This window comes from Rhinatrema bivittatum, chromosome 2 (genome assembly GCF_901001135.1).
Source record: "Rhinatrema bivittatum chromosome 2, aRhiBiv1.1, whole genome shotgun sequence".
NCBI classification, from domain to species: Eukaryota; Metazoa; Chordata; class Amphibia; order Gymnophiona; family Rhinatrematidae; genus Rhinatrema; species Rhinatrema bivittatum.
The window spans coordinates 780,537,111-780,555,419 of record NC_042616.1 but is presented as its reverse complement, the minus strand read 5'-3'; positions in this window follow the sequence as shown (position 1 = coordinate 780,555,419).

Genomic DNA, 18,309 nt, shown 5'->3' with positions numbered 1-18,309 from the left:
AAAATTAATTAGAGCCACACTGCATCGAGGTACTCTTATGCACACAGAAAGAGGAGAGATGTTCCAGGGCTGAAGTCTGGGCAGGGTTGAGGACTTCCACACATACTTTTTGCTCTTAAAAAGCACGCACATAAATTCTTTAAGCAAAACTACATGCGCCGAATAGCAGGTGTAATTGTGTGCGCACAGTTTTGCCAGGATAATTTTCAAAACGGACTAATGTACAAAAAGTCCACTTTCAAAATTGGTGTAACTTTTGCAGTTAACTTGTGCACCTTTATCACAAAATTAACCTCTAAAATAAGAAGGTGGTTGAAGAGCCCACATTCAATAGAAAACACAGACGGTGGAATCTTTTTAAAAGTATGGGTGACTAACTTATTTTAAATATCGCAGTGCCTTTATTTTATGACAGGTGCATTGTGGAATTTTACCTTGAGAATGCGAGAGAACCAGGGGGATTATTAATGGAAAGGAATGTTATTGCTCCTTATGTTTAACCCGGGACAGAGTTCCCTTGGACTGCGTACATGATTGCGGGAATGTTTCCCTGTTTAAAACCTTTCCCCTCATGTGCAAATACCTTTAGTAAAAGTACATTTTTAAGGGAAATGGCTATGTAGCACATACTGTAAAAGTCTCTTTTTTAGCATCCATTATCACTAGGAATGTACACAGCAAAGGTTTACGTTTTGCTTAATTTTTTTTTCCTTTTGGGCTTTTTTTATTATTCAGATTTCGGTTCATTTCTAATTTGGTTTAGTTCATTTGCTAAACTGAAATAAACCTTAAATTTTTATGAAACAAAGCAAAGCGGGAGCTGTCGGCTGGGGATCTCTCCTGCACATTTGTACATTTAAGCCCCCTCAGAAGGGGTAAGTGGGGGTGGATTAGGAGGACACAAGGGGGTAGGTGAGGAGGTCCAGGGAGGCTGCATTGGTTTTTAAATTTTTAACGAGATATTTTCAGGTAAGTCCATTTCTGGTTCATTTCATCTAAAAATAAACTATTTTTATTAGAGATGTGAATCGGAACCGGAAGCGGTTCGGATTCCGGTTCCGATTCACATGTGTTTTTTTTTTTCTCAGGCCCGATCGCGGTTTTGTTTATCGGCTGCGCCCGAGCGGGGGTCCGGGAGCGACCTCCTGCACTCGGACCGTCGGCTGCCAGTATTCAAAATGGTGCCGATAGCCTTTGCCCTTACTATGTCACAGGGGCTACTGGTGCCATTGGTCAGCCCCTGTCACATGGTAGGAGCACAAGATGGCGCCGGCCATCCAGTGCTCCTACCATGTGACAGGGTCCGGCCAATGGCACGGATACCCTGTCACATGGTAAGGGCAAAGGGCCATCGGAGCCATTTTGATTAGTGGCAGCTGATGGCCCAGGAGCAGGAGATCGCTCCAGGGACCCCCACTGGACCACCAGGTACCTGTAAAAAGTTTTTTGGGGGGTCGGGAGGGTGGGGGAAGCTAAGGGATTAGTTTTAAAGGGTCGGGGTGGGTTTAGGGGTTATTTTTGTGTGCCGTTTTTCCCGCCCTCCCCCAAAACAATAAGAGAACCCCCACGATCAATATCGTGGGGTTTTCCTATCGTTTTGGGGGAGCCCCCGATTTCTGACGATTTTGAAAATATTGTCCGATATTTTCAATCGTCCGAAGCCCGATTCACATCCCTAATTTTTATTACTTAACATTGTGTTATTCTTGTGTTCACTTTTTCACTGTTTTTCACAGTTTTTATTATTTGTCTCCTTGTTTGCCACATGCTTTATGTTATTATTTATTCTCACATGCATCATTTAAGATAGATGTCCCAGTAACTTATAACAGTGGTGGTGATGGAGCTGTATGATTCTCACCCACCCATGCTGAATTCCATTTGTACACCACCTTGGGTAAAAGTTCACTTTCAAAAAGGCAGTTAATAAATCATAATACAATAACTAAAACATTTACTTCCTCTGGATTTCTTCTGAAACTTAAAAGTAACCCAAATTTTAAATACGGTTCATCAAGCCTTTCATATTTTAGAAGGAAATATAAATAATGAAGTAAAGATGACTATAAAAATGCCCCTTTGGCATAACCCCTTTTAGAAAATTAATAATTCATACATTCAGCAGCCATTGTGGCAGGAAAAAAGAATTAAAACTTTACAACAGCTATGAAAGGAAAGGAGGTTGATTTCATTAGCAGAACTAGTGAGGAAATCCGATTTGCTAGCGTCACAGCAATTTATGTGGATGCAGTTATAGCTGTGTTTTAAGTTAGCAATTCAGTCTCAAAGTATTTAATGACTGTCCAGAGATATTATTTGTGTGTAATACAATGCTAAGTGCAGGGTACGTGGTTTGATGCTTTCATGTTCCAGGAATCCAGATTACTGTGTATTAGGTGTCAAAAAAAATTCATAGAAACAATGGACACACAAAAACCTAGAGCAATGGGTGTATGTCTGGGAATAATCAGTGCAACTTATAGGTATCTCTGACGCAAACTCTTTATTTTATTCTCCATAGAGTTATTTGGACTCCTGTTAAACTATTCCATACTGGCTTTAAATAGTCATGTATTGCTTTTGCAATGTACTATAGGTTTTCTCCCTTTCGTGTCTATGGGAAACATGCTTAGTATATACTAGGCCTCAATGGGAACTGAAATACTGGACCATATTTTTACTATTGTGCTAATATGCTATGGTGAAACTGTACACTGGATATAAATATATTTCCTTTCAATTAATCTTTTTTGAATCTACCATCTGCCAGATACAATTTCAACCAATGTAAAAACACCTATAGTTATTTTCAGAGGACAAGTGTTCTAAGGATCTTCATGACTATCTATGGAGATATGTGTCTAGATCTCTGGGTTTCAAAGTTACCCTGTTTGCAGCCCCTTCCTTCCCACCCTGACCCTGGAGTGGGATTACATTAAGGGAGAGAAATACACTCAGGGATTTGATTTTTCCAATCTCCATGCATATTTTCCCAGGGAGATGCTAGATTCATGGGTATTTTTATACCTGGGGTCTTCTATATAAAATATAAAGGTAAATTATAGTTTATATTTGAAAATTAGCTAGAAAGTCCATGCACACAAAAGTACCTAAGAACCTTGCATCTACTTGATCTACTGACAGTTGTCCCACTTGGTCCCTCTGGTGCTTCAACCTATAATCAATAACTGACAATTGTGAAATTACGTAAAGCTACTCTGTGGTGGAATACTGTTTATTTTTGTCAGCCAAGAAACAAAGAGATTCAATCAAATCTATTTAATGTGGGCCTCGGGAGAAAATATACATCTTGCACAAAAAGATAAATAATTAATCTCACAAATGCATTTATTTATTTATTGTTTTTTATAAACTATTTCTCTGATGTTTTTAATAAAAACGTCTTAATGCGGTACACAGATTAAAATCCATCAAATGCAATACATCAGAGGTACCCAACCCTGTCCTGGAGGACCACCAGCCAGGATATCCACAATGATTATGCACTGATGCAATGATACAGGATATCCCCAATGAATATGCTACATTAAACAAGAAAACCAAAGCCGGATGAGGTTCCAGTTATTAATAGAGCTTATTTTTTTATTGAGAACCAATTGGCTAAACACTTTACAATCTCAAGGTACTCACTTTCCTGATTTGGACAATCTGATGGACTTTCTAGAGAATTCAGGCCCAGAGGTCACTGAACTCTCTACATTACTTATTTCCTTTATTTCTGAGCAAGAGTTCAGTGATGCTCTGAAAAGATATTTTAGAAATGTTTCTTCGTTATTCTATCTTCCTTGATTTTGCTTGTACTACTCAAGTGAGAAGGAAGAACTTTCTTGCTCTTAGACACAGGGCCATCTCTTTAGGTTGTTCATTTGTATTAAGAGACCCCTGCAAATGTGTTGTTAAATATCAGAATCATTGTTGTGCTTTTTTCTACAAGAGCAATTGAAATCCTTCCTAGGTTCCAAAAGTGTTGTGATATCTTCTTCAGCAACCCAATAGGTCTCTGGTTTTGATGTGTTATTATATGTCACAGACTGATACACGTTAAGCTAGTTTCTTTGTCTTGCAAGTTGCCTAATGTCTCCTAATCTTCTTCTGTCCTCCATTATGTTTTCTTAGTAGGAATGGCAACACATTTTGTTATGGTTTCAATATTTAGTATTTTCTTTTGTGAAGTATATCTTTTTTTTTTCTGATTGTAATGCTATTTATTTTCCATGTGCAAGGAGAGAGGAATATCGAGTAAGAAAAGGGAAGTGATTATCCCCTTGTACAGGTCCTTGGTGAGGCCTCACCTGGAGTACTGTGTTCAGTTCTGGAGACCGTATCTACAAAGAGACAAGGACAAGATGGAAGCGGTACAGAGAAGGGCGACCAGGAAGGTGGAGGGTCTTCATCGGAGGACATACGAGGAGAGATTGAAGAATCTAAATTTGTACTCCCTGGAGGAAAGGAGGAGCAGGGGTGATATGATTCAGACTTTTAGATACGTGAAAAACTTTAATGATCCAAAGACAACGACAAACCTTTTCCATCAGAAAAAAATCAGCAGAACTAGAGGTCACGAGCTGAGGCTCCAGGGAGGAAGACTAAGAACCAATGTCAGGAAGTATTTCTTCACGGAAAGGGTGGTGGATGCCTGGAATGCCCTTCCGGAGGAAGTGGTGAAGTCTAAAACTGTGAACGACTTCAAAGGGGCGTGGGATAAACACTGTGGATCCATCAAGTCTAGAGGGCGTGAATAAAGAGGAGGCATTCAAACACTGCACGGAGCGGCAGTAGCCACAGAGGCTTTCAAACACTGCACGGAGCGGCAGTAGCCACAGAGACATTCACGGAGCGGGATGCCAGTGGCCAGTAGTTAGTATTCCACCTTCACGGAGCGGAAGGATGGAGGGCTGCTATCTCCAAAAAAAAAATAAAACAAATAAAACAAAAAAACAAAAAAATAAAAACAGGGGTGGGTAAGAGTATGGGGCAAGGGTGTGGCCTGCTTGTTACAGCGGTTGCTACCCCTAATTGATCTGGATGTCACTTGGATGCAGATACAGCGCTGCTCTCTAAATTGGTGGTGGGCTGGAGGGTACTGGAAACCAATAGTAAAAGGTGGGAGAGAGAAAAAGGGAAAAAAAAAAGGAAAAAGGGAAAAAGGTGGGAGAGAGAAAAAGGGGAAAAAAATGGATAAAGTGCGTAGCTTGCTGGGCAGACTGGATGGGCCGTTTGGTCGTCTTCTGCCGTCATTTCTTTGTTTCTCTGTTTCTATGTTTTGTATCAGTATAAAAATTGCAATAAATATAAAGTAAAAAACAAACAAACAAGGGCTTGATGGACAGGCAGGCACAGCATTTGAGGACAGAGGTCAAGCCCTTGTAGGGACTTAAGGCCTGGACAAACAGGCAGGCACAGCATTCAAGGACAGAGGTCAAGCCCTTGTAGGGACTTAAGGCCTGGACAAACAAGCACAGCATTCAAGGTCACAGGTCAAGCCCACGTAGGGACATAAGGCCTGGACGGACAGGCACAGCATTCGAGGACAGAGGTCAAACCCTTGTAGGGACATAAAGCCTGGATGGACAGGCAGGCACAGCATTCAAGGACAGAGGTCAAGCCCTTGTAGGGTCTTAAGGCTTGGATGGACAGGCAGGCACAGCATTCAAGGACAGAGGTCAAGCCCACATAAGGACATACGGCCTGGACGGACAGACACAGCATTCGAGGACAGAGGTCAAGCCCACATAAGGACATACGGCCTGGACAGACAGGCACAGCATTCGAGGACAGAGGTCAAACACTTGTAGGGACATAAGGCCTGGATGGCCAGGCAGGCACAGCATTCAAGGACAGAGGTCAAGCCCTTGTAGGGACATAAGGCCTGGATGGACAGGAACAGCATTTGAGGATAGAAGTCAACGCCACGTAAGGACTTAAGGCCTGGACGAACAGGCAGGCACAGTATTTGAGGACAGAGGTGAAGCCCATGTAGGGACATAAGGCCTGGATGGACAGGCAGGCACAGCATTCGAGGACAGAGGTAAAACCCTTGTAGGAACATAAGGCCTGGACAGACAGGCACAGCATTCGAGGACAGAGGTCAAGCCCACGTAGGGACTTAAGGCCTGGATGAACAGGCAGGCAGAGCATTCGAGGATAGAGGTCAAGTCCTTGTAGGGACTTAAGGCCTGGACGAACAGGCACAACATTCGAGAATAGAGGTCAAGGCCACATAGGGACATAAGGCCTAGACAGACAGGCACAGTATTCGAGGACAGAGGTCAAGACCACATAGGGACATAAGGCCTGGAAGGATAGGCACAGCATTCTAGGACAAAGGTCAAACCCTTGTAGGGACATAAGGCTTGGATGGAGAGGCACAACATTCGAGGACAGAGGTCAAGCCCACGTAGGGACTTAAGGCCTCGACGGACAGGCACAGCATTCTAGGACAGAGGTGAAGTCCATGTAGAGACATAAGGCCTGGACAGACAGGCAGGCACAGTATTCAAGGACAGAGGTCAAACCCTTGTAGGGACTTAAGGCCTGGACGAACAGGCCCAGCATTCAAGGACAGAGGTGAAGCCCATGTAGGGACATAAGGCCTGGACAGACAGGCAGGCACAGCATTCAAGGACAGAGGTCAAGCCCTTGTAGGGACATAAGGCCTGGACAGACATGCACAGCATTCAAGGATAGAGGTCAAGCCCATGTAGAGACATAAGGCCTGGATGGACAGGCAAGCATTCGAGCACAGAGGTCAAACCCTTGTAGGGACATAAGGCTGGACAAACAGGCAGGCAGAGCATTCAAGGACAGAAGTCAAGCCCTTGTAGGGACATAAGGCCTGGATGGACAGGAACAGCATTTGAGGATAGAATTCAAGCCCACGTAAGGACTTAAGGCCTGGACGAACAAGCAGGCACAGCATTTGAGGACAGAGGTGAAGCCCTTGTAGGGACATAAGGCCTGGACAGACAGGCAGGCACAGCATTCAAGGACAGAGGTCAAACCCTTGTAGGGACTTAAGGCCTGGACGAACAGGCCCAGCATTCAAGGACAGAGGTGAAGCCCATGTAGGGACATAAGGCCTGGACAGACAGGCAGGCACAGCATTCTAGGACAAAGGTCAAACCCTTGTAGGGACATAAGGCTTGGATGGAGAGGCACAGCATTCGAGGACAGAGGTCAAGCCCATGTAGAGACATAAGGCCTGGATGGACAGGCAAGCATTCGAGCACAGAGGTCAAACCCTTGTAGGGACATAAGGCTGGACAAACAGGCAGGCAGAGCATTCAAGGACAGAAGTCAAGCCCTTGTAGGGACTTAAGGCCTGGACGAACAGGCCCAGCATTCAAGGACAGAGGTGAAGCCCATGTAGGGACATAAGGCCTGGACAGACAGGCAGGCACAGCATTCAAGGACAGAGGTCAAGCCCTTGTAGGGACATAAGGCCTGGACAGACATGCACAGCATTCAAGGATAGAGGTCAAGCCCATGTAGAGACATAAGGCCTGGATGGACAGGCAAGCATTCGAGCACAGAGGTCAAACCCTTGTAGGGACATAAGGCTGGACAAACAGGCAGGCAGAGCATTCAAGGACAGAAGTCAAGCCCTTGTAGGGACATAAGACCTGGATGGACAGGAACAGCATTTGAGGATAGAATTCAAGCCCACGTAAGGACTTAAGGCCTGGACGAACAAGCAGGCACAGCATTTGAGGACAGAGGTGAAGCCCATGTAGGGACATAAGGCTTGGATGGACAGGCAGGCACAGCATTTGAGGACAGAGGTCAAACCCTTGTAGGAACATAAGGCCTGGACAGACAGGCACAGCATTCGAGGACAGAGGTCAAGCCCACGTAGGGACTTAAGGCCTGGATGAACAGGCAGGCAGAGCATTCGAGGATAGAGGTCAAGTCCTTGTAGGGACTTAAGGCCTGGACGAACAGGCACAACATTCGAGAATAGAGGTCAAGGCCACATAGGGACATAAGGCCTAGACAGACAGGCACAGTATTCGAGGACAGAGGTCAAGACCACATAGGGACATAAGGCCTGGAAGGACAGGCACAGCATTCTAGGACAAAGGTCAAACCCTTGTAGGGACATAAGGCTTGGATGGAGAGGCACAGCATTCGAGGACAGAGGTCAAGCCCACGTAGGGACTTAAGGCCTTGACGGACAGGCACAGCATTCTAGGACAGAGGTGAAGCCCATGTAGGGACATAAGGCCTGGACAGACAGGCAGGCACAGCATTCAAGGACAGAGGTCAAGCCCTTGTAGGGACATGCCTGGACAGACATGCACAGCATTCAAGGATAGAGGTCAAGCCCATGTAGAGACATAAGGCCTGGATGGACAGGCAAGCATTCGAGCACAGAGGTCAAACCCTTGTAGGGACATAAGGCTGGACAAACAGGCAGGCAGAGCATTCAAGGACAGACGTCAAGCCCTTGTAGGGACTTAAGGCCTGGACGAACAGGCCCAGCATTCAAGGACAGAGGTCAAACACTTGTAGAGACAAAAGGCCTAGATGAACAGGCAGGCACATCATTTGAGGAAATAGGTCAAGCCCTTGTAGGATCTTAAGGCCAGGATGGACAGGCAGGCACAGCATTTGAGGACAGTAGTCAAGCCCTTGTAGGGACATAAGGCCTGGATGGACAGGCACAGCATTCGAGGATAGAGTTCAAGCCCACATAGGTGTTGCGTTTGTGCCTGTTCTCGCCCTCGCTCTACCCTCTCTACCTTAGTGGCAACTCTCTTCAGGTCTGATGGACAGATGCTGCCGTGGCTTCTCTTCGTCGTTCTTCCTGGAATCCCCGGGCTGGCCTGATGCTGCGGATCCACCATGTTCCTGATGACGTAAGAGCGCGCGCACTCCAGAGTTTGTACCAGCAAGGGCACGAACCTCGGGGGCCTCCCCTCGTAGTGACATCATCCACTTCTACCTTAAAAGGTCTTTGCTTGCAACTACGAATCGAGTTAGCAAGGGGAATTCTTTCTCCGCTGCTCTGCCTCCACAACCTTACTTAGGGGTACCCGCTCCTCGGGGGCCCTGCTTTCTCTTCTTGATTTCAGATTGCTAAGATGGGATCCCGTACTCGCTCCACGAGGGCCTACGTCCCTGATTGCTCAGAAGACTCCTTACTACCTGGAAGCGATCGCAGACATAAACTCGGTGAGTTCTATTACAGATAGGAACCGGTACTCACTCCACGAGGGCCTATGTTCCTAATCTCCGAAGACTCCCTTCTGTCTAAGACGTTATCGCAGGTACGGAGATCGTGAGTTACACCATCCCTTTTTTTATGCCTTTAGGGATCCACAGTGTTGGCCCATGCCCTTTTGAATTCATTAACTGTTCTCATATTCACCACCTCTTCTGGTAGAGCATTCCAGGCATCCACCTCCCTCTCCGTGAAGAAATATTTTTGAGTCTTCCCCCTCTGAAGTTTCATATAATGACTCTTAGCTCTACTATTTCCTTTCCAGTGGAAAAGATTTGAAGTTGGTGTATTGTTAATATCTATCAGGGATCTGAAGGTCTGTACCATATCTCCTCTACACCTCCTCTCCTCCAGCATATACATATTTTGATCCTTCAGCCTCTCCTCGTAGGACTTCTGAAACAGAATCCCTACCATTATGGTCACCTTCCTCTGGACCATTTCCAGCCTTTATCTATCTTTTTTTGAGATACGGTCTCCAGAATTGAACACAGTATTCAGAAGAGGCCTCATCAAGGATCTGTAGAAGGGCATTATCACTTCCCTTTTTCTGTTAGCTATTCCTCTCTCTATGCAGCCCAGCATCTTTCTGGCTTTAGCTAATGCCTTGTTATATTGCTTCACAACCTTCAATTCACCAGATACAATCATCCCATGGTCCCTCTCCTGGTCCATACACAATAGTCTCTCTCCCATTCACATGAAGCTCTTTTGGATTTCTGCACCCCAGATGCATGACTCAGCACTACTTGGTGTTGAATTGCAGCTCCCAAATCTTCAACCACTCTTCAAGTTTTCTTAAATCACTTTTCATGCTCTCTAATACTTCAGGTGTGTCCACTCTGTTGCAGGTCTTAGTATCATCTGCAAAAAGGCAAACTTTTCCTTCTAATCCCTCCGCAATGTCGCTTGTGAAGATATTGAACAGAACTGGTCTAGAAACCAATTCTTGAGGTACTCCACTTAAGACCATGTATCTCATCAGATCGGGTTCCATTTACATTACACATTGTTTCCTGTCAGTCAACCAGTTAGTAATCCATTGCATCACTTTATTTATTTATTTATTTAAAAGTATTTTTATACCGTCTTTACAAACAGTGTTTAGTCAAAACGGTTTACATATATCAAAAATAATAAAATGAAAAATAAAAACAAATTAAAATTAAAGTAAAAGTTAAAAGTAAGAATAATAATGATTGAAAGTGGGTTGACATATAAAATATAAATTACAAAAATTTTCATTAATATAAAATAACAAATTGTTTAAAATTAAATAGGTAGCAAAAAGAAATCAATACACAGAACAAGAGAATGTTGGGTGCCTAACTGGAGATATGTATTCTGGAAGTGTGAGATGATTATTTAGTGGGTGGTATCTGAAATGCGGTTCGAAATAGGTGAGTTTTTAAAGATTTTTTGAAATGCTTAGGATTGGATATGGATCTGATAGGATCTGGTAGAGCATTCCATAGAATGGGACCTATGACTGAGAAAGCTCTTTTTCTGGTGATATCAAGACGGGCTTGTCGAGGTGAGGGAATGTCAAGAAGGTTTTTTTCCAATGATCTTAGGTGTCTAGTTGGCTTGTAAATTCGGAGGATGGAGCATAAAGTAACCGAGTTGGGAGTGTAAATAAGAGAATGTATAATGGACAAAATTTTGAATTGTATTCTATGTTTAACTGGTAACCAATGTAAAGACTGAAGTATTGGAGTAATGTGGCACCGATTCCCAAGCTTCTTATTTTATTCATGAGCCTCCTAGGTGGGACTATATCTAAAGTTTTATCCAAGTAAATCACATCAAGTGCTCTTCCTTGATCCAGTTCTCTAGTCACCCAATCAAAAAAAGTCAATCAGATTTGTCTGGCAGGACCTTCCCCTGGGGAATCCATGCTGCCTCAGGTCCAGCAATCCACCGGATTGTAGATAGTTCACTATCCTCTCCATCAGCAGAGTCTCCATTCATTTTCCAACTGTAGAAGTGAGGCTAATCAGCCTGTAGTTTCCAGCATCTTCCCTCTTGGGAAGCAGAACCACAATTGCTCTTCTCCATTCACTTGGCACTTCTCCCATTTCCAGGGATCTATTGAGCAGGTCTTTCAGGGAATCTGCTAGCACATCTCTGAGCTCCTTTAATATCCTGGGTTGTACCTCATCTGGCCACATGGCCTTGTTCACTTTCAGGTTTCCTAGCTCTTTCCATACATTCACTTCTGTAAATGGGGTTGCATCTACTCCATTCCCATCCATGGTCTTGTTAATCAACAATGGTTCTTCTTCACCATTGTGAACACCGAACTGAAGTATTTGTTTAATATTTCTACTATTTCTTCCTCTTTCTCCACATTGTTCCCTGTCACCTTTCAATTTCACTATACCACAATGGGTTGCCCTTCTTTCTCTGATATATTCAAAAAATGTTTTGTCAACTTGCTTTGACAGTCCTTTCTTCTGATTGCCCTTTTGCTTTCCTGATTTCTTTCTTCATCTCCCTCAGTTTCACCAGGTATTCTTCCCTGTGTTCCTCTTTTTGGGATCCTTTGTACTTCCTAACTACTGTTCAGTTAGCCTTTATTTTATAAGTCACCTCCTTTGAGAACCAAATCGGTTTCTTTTTCCTCTTACTTTTGTTTACTTTTCTAACATAAAGATGTGTTGCCTTTGTAATAGCTCCTTTTAATTTGGCCCATTGTTGTTCCAACTCGCCCATTTTCTCCCAGTCTTTTAGTTCTTCCTCCAGATATGTCCTCATTTTGTTAGTCCCTATTTTTGAAATTCAGAACTCGGGTCTTCATGTGAATTCTCTGTATCTTATTTGCAATATCAAACCATACGCTCTGATGATCACTGGTGCTCAGGTGGGCACCTGTCCAGACATTATAGAAACATAGAAACATAGAAATGACGGCAGAAGAAGACCGAATGGCCCATCCAGTCTGCCCAGCAAGCCTCACACATTTTTTCTCTCATTCTTATCTGTTACTCTTAGCTCCTTGTTCTATTCCCCTTCCACCCCCACCATTAATGTAGAGAGCAGTGATGGAGCTGCATGCAAGTGAAATATCTAGCTTGATTAGTTAGGGGTAGTAGGGGCAGTAACCGCCGCGATAAGCAAGCTACACCCATGCTTATTTGTTTTACCTAGACTATGTTGTACAGCTCTTGTTGGTTTTTTTTTTTTTTTTTTCTTCTCCCCTGCTGTAGAAGCAGAGAGCCATGCTGGATATGCATTGAAAGTGAAGTATCAGGCACATTTGGTTGGGGTAGTAACCGCCGTAACAAGCCAGCTACTCCTCGCTTTGTGATTGCGAATCCTTTTTTTTCTTCACCCCTGTCATTGAAGCTATGCAGGATATGTGTGAAGCATCAGGTTTTTTTTTTGTTTTTTTTTTTCCCCCTGCCCTTGAAGCAGAGAGCTATGCTGGAAATGCGTGATGTATCAGTCTTTCTCCCATGCCGATGCAGGAGAGAACCATGCTGGATATGCATGGAAAGTGAAGTATCAGGCACATTTGGTTTGGGGTAGTAACCGCCGTAACAAGCCAGCTACTCCCCGCGTTTTGAGTGCGAATAGGCCTTGCCATTAAAGACAATATCCCCATTAGTGAGCACTAGGTCAAGAATCATACCCTCCCTCATGGGTTCCATTACCATTCGTTTGAGCAGAGCCCATTGAAGGGCATCCACTATCTCTCTATTTCTTGCAGATTCTACAGAAAGGATACTCCAATCCACATACAGTAGACTAAAATCTCCAATAATCACTACGTCTCCCTTCTTGCCCACCTTTTGGATATCTTTCACAAGATCTCAATCCAGGTCTTCTGTTTCGGTTAGAGGCCTGTAGACCTCACCAGTATAAATGGAAGAACCTATAATGCTTCCTCCCTACCCCATGCCCCTTGTATTTTGGTTGCCTTGATATTGTTTTTGAGATAAAATGCTACTCCTCACCCGTTTCTGTCCTCTCTGTCCTTCCTTAACAAGTTATAGCCCAGGATAGCCATATTCCAGTCATGAGACTCCGTGAACCATGTCTCTGTAATCACAACCAGTCCGCCTCCACCTTTAGAGCCTGCAGATATGGGATTTTGTGGCCCAGGCTACGAGCATCAGTGGTCATAACTTTCTAGCTTTACTCCCTTGGTTTGCTGATCTTCATATTCACCCTTTCTGCTCCTTTGCTTAAGGGTGGAACGTAGATCTGATTGATTTTGGTTTTCTCTGTTTTCGCTTCTTGTATTGCTTGGGGGTGAGATTCCAATTTCATTAGCCACCTTCTGCCTCCCCCATCCTGTAATTTAAATGCCTGATGTATGACTGGAATTTCTCACTTAGGATCTTCTTTCCTGCCATGGTCAAATGTGGGCCAACTTTATTGTGTAATATTTTACTGCTCTGTACATGACCTCAGCCTCCAAAGTAACCAATTCCACTTTTTTTTTACACCATGTTTTGAGCCATGTATTTACATTTTCTGTCTGGCTTATCCTTTTATTTCCCTTTCTGTGAAGAGATAATATTTCAGAAAAGGCAATAGTCTTTACCATGGTTTTAATCTCCTTCCCCAGACACTGGAAATCTTTCTGTAGTGTTTGAATACTGTTTCTAGCGAGGTCATTGGTTCCCAGAAGGATGATAACATTGATATTTGAGTCTTTACTTTCTTCTGTAATTGCACTGATTACCTGGTTTGCATTTCTATCAGCTGAAGATCCTGGAAGGCATTTAATTTTTGAGTCACCTTAAAAAAAGGAAATGTAATATAAAGAGTAGCCAAAAAAAACCCAACTTTCTTTACAGCTATGTAAAAAAGTTTTCAGTTGGCAAGGCCTATTCCAAACCATGTAGTACAGAGAGCTATTGATAAATATCAGCTGGAGAATTTTGGTCTACAAGCAATTCACTGTGAAAGGTTAATAAGCTCAGAAAAGGATTAAACAACAGCAGAAAAAGAAAATCACTTTCTAAAAGTACTCACTAAGAAAGGAAAATATATTAAAAACTATGCAGGAGGAAAGGATTGGCAAAAAGAATTTAACAGCAGAACACACAAACTTATAAAATACACACTAAATAAATTGAAACAAACCACTTAGCAGATTGGAGTGCTGTGTGCTTTTGAATCAGGCTGCACACTGAAAGTGTGCCGCGATCTGGTTAGAACTGGTTTCACTTTTTTTTCTCTTCTAGTACCATCCGTGTACAGACTCCTTCCCTATAGAGACAGGTTTGTAGGATGGACTAGATAAGAATGGAAAATCTAAGCTTTGAACCCCACAGCAGATTCACCAAGCAAGGTTCCTCTTAGAAAAAAGAGCAGCCTTTCTATATTTCTTATTGGAAATAACAGATTCTACAGGCAAGCAAAGACAGATTTAACAACCAGGCTATACGCAACAGCTTTCTAAAAGGAATTTTAAAAAACAATCAAGGCAATAACTTATTCCAAACAATGTAACACAGAGAGATATTAGCAAATATCAGCTGGAGAGTTTTGGTCTTCAAGAAAATTCACTGTGAAAATGTACAGATGTGGTAGCCCAGGTTAATAAACTCAGATGCAGGAGAAAAGAAGTAAACAGCAGCAGAAAAAAAAAAATCCACTTTCTAAAAGTATATACTAAAAGGTGAATTTTAAAAGCCTGGCGCATGTTAAAACCGGGAGGAAGTGCACACAAGTTGGGCCAGCGTGCGTCAAGCGTATTTTAAAAGCCTCCGGAGTACGCGCATAGCTCCTTCTGCGTGCACGAATGAAATGTTCCAGAAAGGGGTGGTGCATGGGCATGGTCTCGGCGGGGCCTCTGGAGTACACGCATTATCTCCTGCTGCGCGCACGAATGAAACATTCCAGAAAGGGGTGGGGCATGGGCATGGGCATGATCTGGGCGGGGCATGGGCATTTCTGTAGTTTAACTTCAAATCAGCGCATAAACACAATGCACACAGGTATGCACCAAGGTCCCCTGCCGCTACTTTTGCTATGGCCGACGTGTAAATTGTAAAAGAAAATAATTCTAGGTAGATCCGCAGGACTTTAAAGGTTGGAGCCAACAGGACTATTAAACTAAGGGGTTTTGAAAATCCTATCCCTTACAGGGGCAAACGGGCAATGAACTAGGAAAACTGGAAATGGCGTCGACGCACGAGTCTGTTAAAATTCCGCCATTTATGCGGTAGAAGCGGAATATGTGTGCATAGGCGCATGTCCACTTAAAATTGTACGCACATATGCACGCAGTCAGCCTATTTTATAACATGTACACCCTTTTTAGTGGTTGAATGTATGGTTGGACTGGTGTGATTCATTTATATACCTTTGTTATACTCTTGTTGCTGTTATTGCCTTCATTGCTCCTTCTTTGGACTGTTTGGCACCTTTCAGAGGTCCTCTACCTCCAGAGTGAGCATTGATAGTGAAGAGTGGATAGGCACGTCAGGGGCCCGGAAGATTATTCTTCCTTCCCGTCCGGACTGAACCCATACCCATACCATCCCTTAGTGATGGATAAAGCACCAAAAGGGGGGCACTGGTTACAAAGGCATTCAGGTAACTTGCACAGAGCAATGCTTAACAGCAGTGGTATAATTGCAATGTACCTACAGGAAGGCTGAAGAATCTGCATGTAAATATGAACATGGGGAGGCTGGATTTTAACATGGAAGGGGCCTGCTACTAGAGGTTCTATTGGGAAGATGTGGAGTAGAAGGAAAAGGGAAGGAAGGTCAAATAAATGATGTGGGGAGAGAGAGTTGGTGTTGGGTTGAATGTGGAAACTTATATCTGCATCTATCCAATTGCACAAACCTCAACTGGGCAGATAGATGGCCATTTTGGTCTTTAGTTGTTTGTGATGGTGTGCATTGACAAAGCGCTCATACCTTAAGAAGCCCTGTTCAGTCTTTTATGTATTTATTTATTTATTTATTTGTAGTTTTTATATACCGACATTTGTTTAGTAACCTCACATTGGTTCACAATTAACAGAAACATTGCAGGTGTGCCAACTTTTAACCCAGGTCTCCTTAAGGCAGAAAGCCCAAGGGATTCTGGGTGAAGGGAGGTTCCCTTCACCCTGCCATAAGAGTCCTGGCCTAGAGAGCTTGAAGAGGCCCCAGAGAGCTGGTAGGATCTCACGATATACTCAAACAGTGAACATTTACCTGTTAGTTGTACTTGACGCAAGGTGAGCTACTATTTTGATTCTTGTATTTTTGAAGCACTGTAAATACATTTCTGCATCACAACTATGTTGATCCAGTCTTATTGAATTCTTGAAATATTCCTATGGCTGCAACAGGCCAAATACACTCACTGCTATTATTTACTATGCTATGTTACGATATTACAATGTATCCTGGGCCAGAGACGTGCTCAGTGCTCAACCGGTGGTGTGTCTATGTCTTTGTTTCTGATGTTATAATGGTGCTTATGTGTCTACTTTCTCAATGTCTATCGACGAGTGAGATAATCAAATTTGCAGATGATACAAAATTGTTCAGAGTAGTTAAATCACAAGCAGATTGTGATAAATTGCAGGAAGACCTTGTGAGTCTGGAAAATTGGGCATCAATATGGCAGATGAAATTTAATGTGGATAAGTGCAAGGTGATGCATATAGGGAAAAATAACCCATGCTATAGTTGCACAATGTTAGGTTCCATATTAGGTGCTACAACCCAAGAAAGAGATCTAGGCATCATAGTGGATAACACATTGAAATCATCGGGTCAGTGTGCTGCGGCAGTCAAAAAAGCAAACAGAATGTTGGGAATTATTAGAAAGGGAATGGTGAATAAAACGGAAAATATCATAATGCCTCTATATCGCTCCATGGTGAGACCGCACCTTGAATACTGTGTACAATTCTGGTCGCCGCATCTCAAAAAAGATATAATTGTGATGGAGAAGGTACAGAGAAGGGCTACCAAAATGATAAGGGGAATGGAACAGCTCCCCTATAAGGAAAGACTAAAGAAGTTAGGACTTTTTAGCTTGGAGAAGAGATAGGTGAGGGGGGATATGATAGAGGTGTTTAAAATCATGAGAGGTCTAGAATGGGTAGATGTGAATCGGTTATTTACTCTTTCGGATAAAAGAAAGACTAGGGGGCACTCCATGAAGTCAGCATGTGGCACATTTAAAACTAATCGAAGAATGTTCTTTTTTACTCAACGCACAATTAAACTCTGGAATTTGTTGCCAGAGGATGTGGTTAGTGCAGTTAGTATAGCTGTGTTTAAAAAAGGATTGGATACGTTCTTAGAGGAGAAGTCCATTACCTGCTATTAAGTTGACTTAGAAAATAGCCACTGCTATTACTAGCAACAGTAACATGGAATAGACTTAGTTTTTGGGTTCTTGCCAGGTTCTTATGGCCTGGATTGGCCACTGTTGGAAACAGGATGCTGGGCTTGATGGACCCTTGGTCTGACCCAGTATGGCATGTTCTTATCTTCTTATGTTCTTATCCCGTTTCACCTGTTTAACAAAGGTATTTATCCTGTGTTGTCTTAGGTCATGATGTACTTAATATTTTTTCCCATAAATATTTAGGGGCCTATTTACTAAGATGTGGTAAAACAGCACATTTCCAGGCTGTTTTATGGAGAGAAAATTCCCATTGGATTTATTAAACTGTAGTACACTAGTATTACAGTTTAATAGATGCTGAGGAACTTTATTTGCATTGCTACAACCAGGAAAATTATGTGTTCCCAGCTGCAGCAGTACACAACCGCAGACTGGGCTACTAACTTCATAGGAACAGGTAGCACCATTGACATCCCCCTCCCCTGTGACCAATGTAGCAAACTTTTTAAAAAACCTGGCCTCTTGCTAACCTTACTTTCTTCCACATATGCCCCATTTCCTCCAGCCTCTCTAACACAGTATTAAATAGGCCCTGGCAGTTCACAAGCTCTGACACCCCCTCCCCCACGAGTTGTATTTATTTATTTAGATTTTTATAATCCAAAATCTGACCGAATTTATATTCCAAAGTTTGACCAAATTCATCCATCAGGATTCCTGCTCAGTGTCCCTACCCCCTCCCGCCT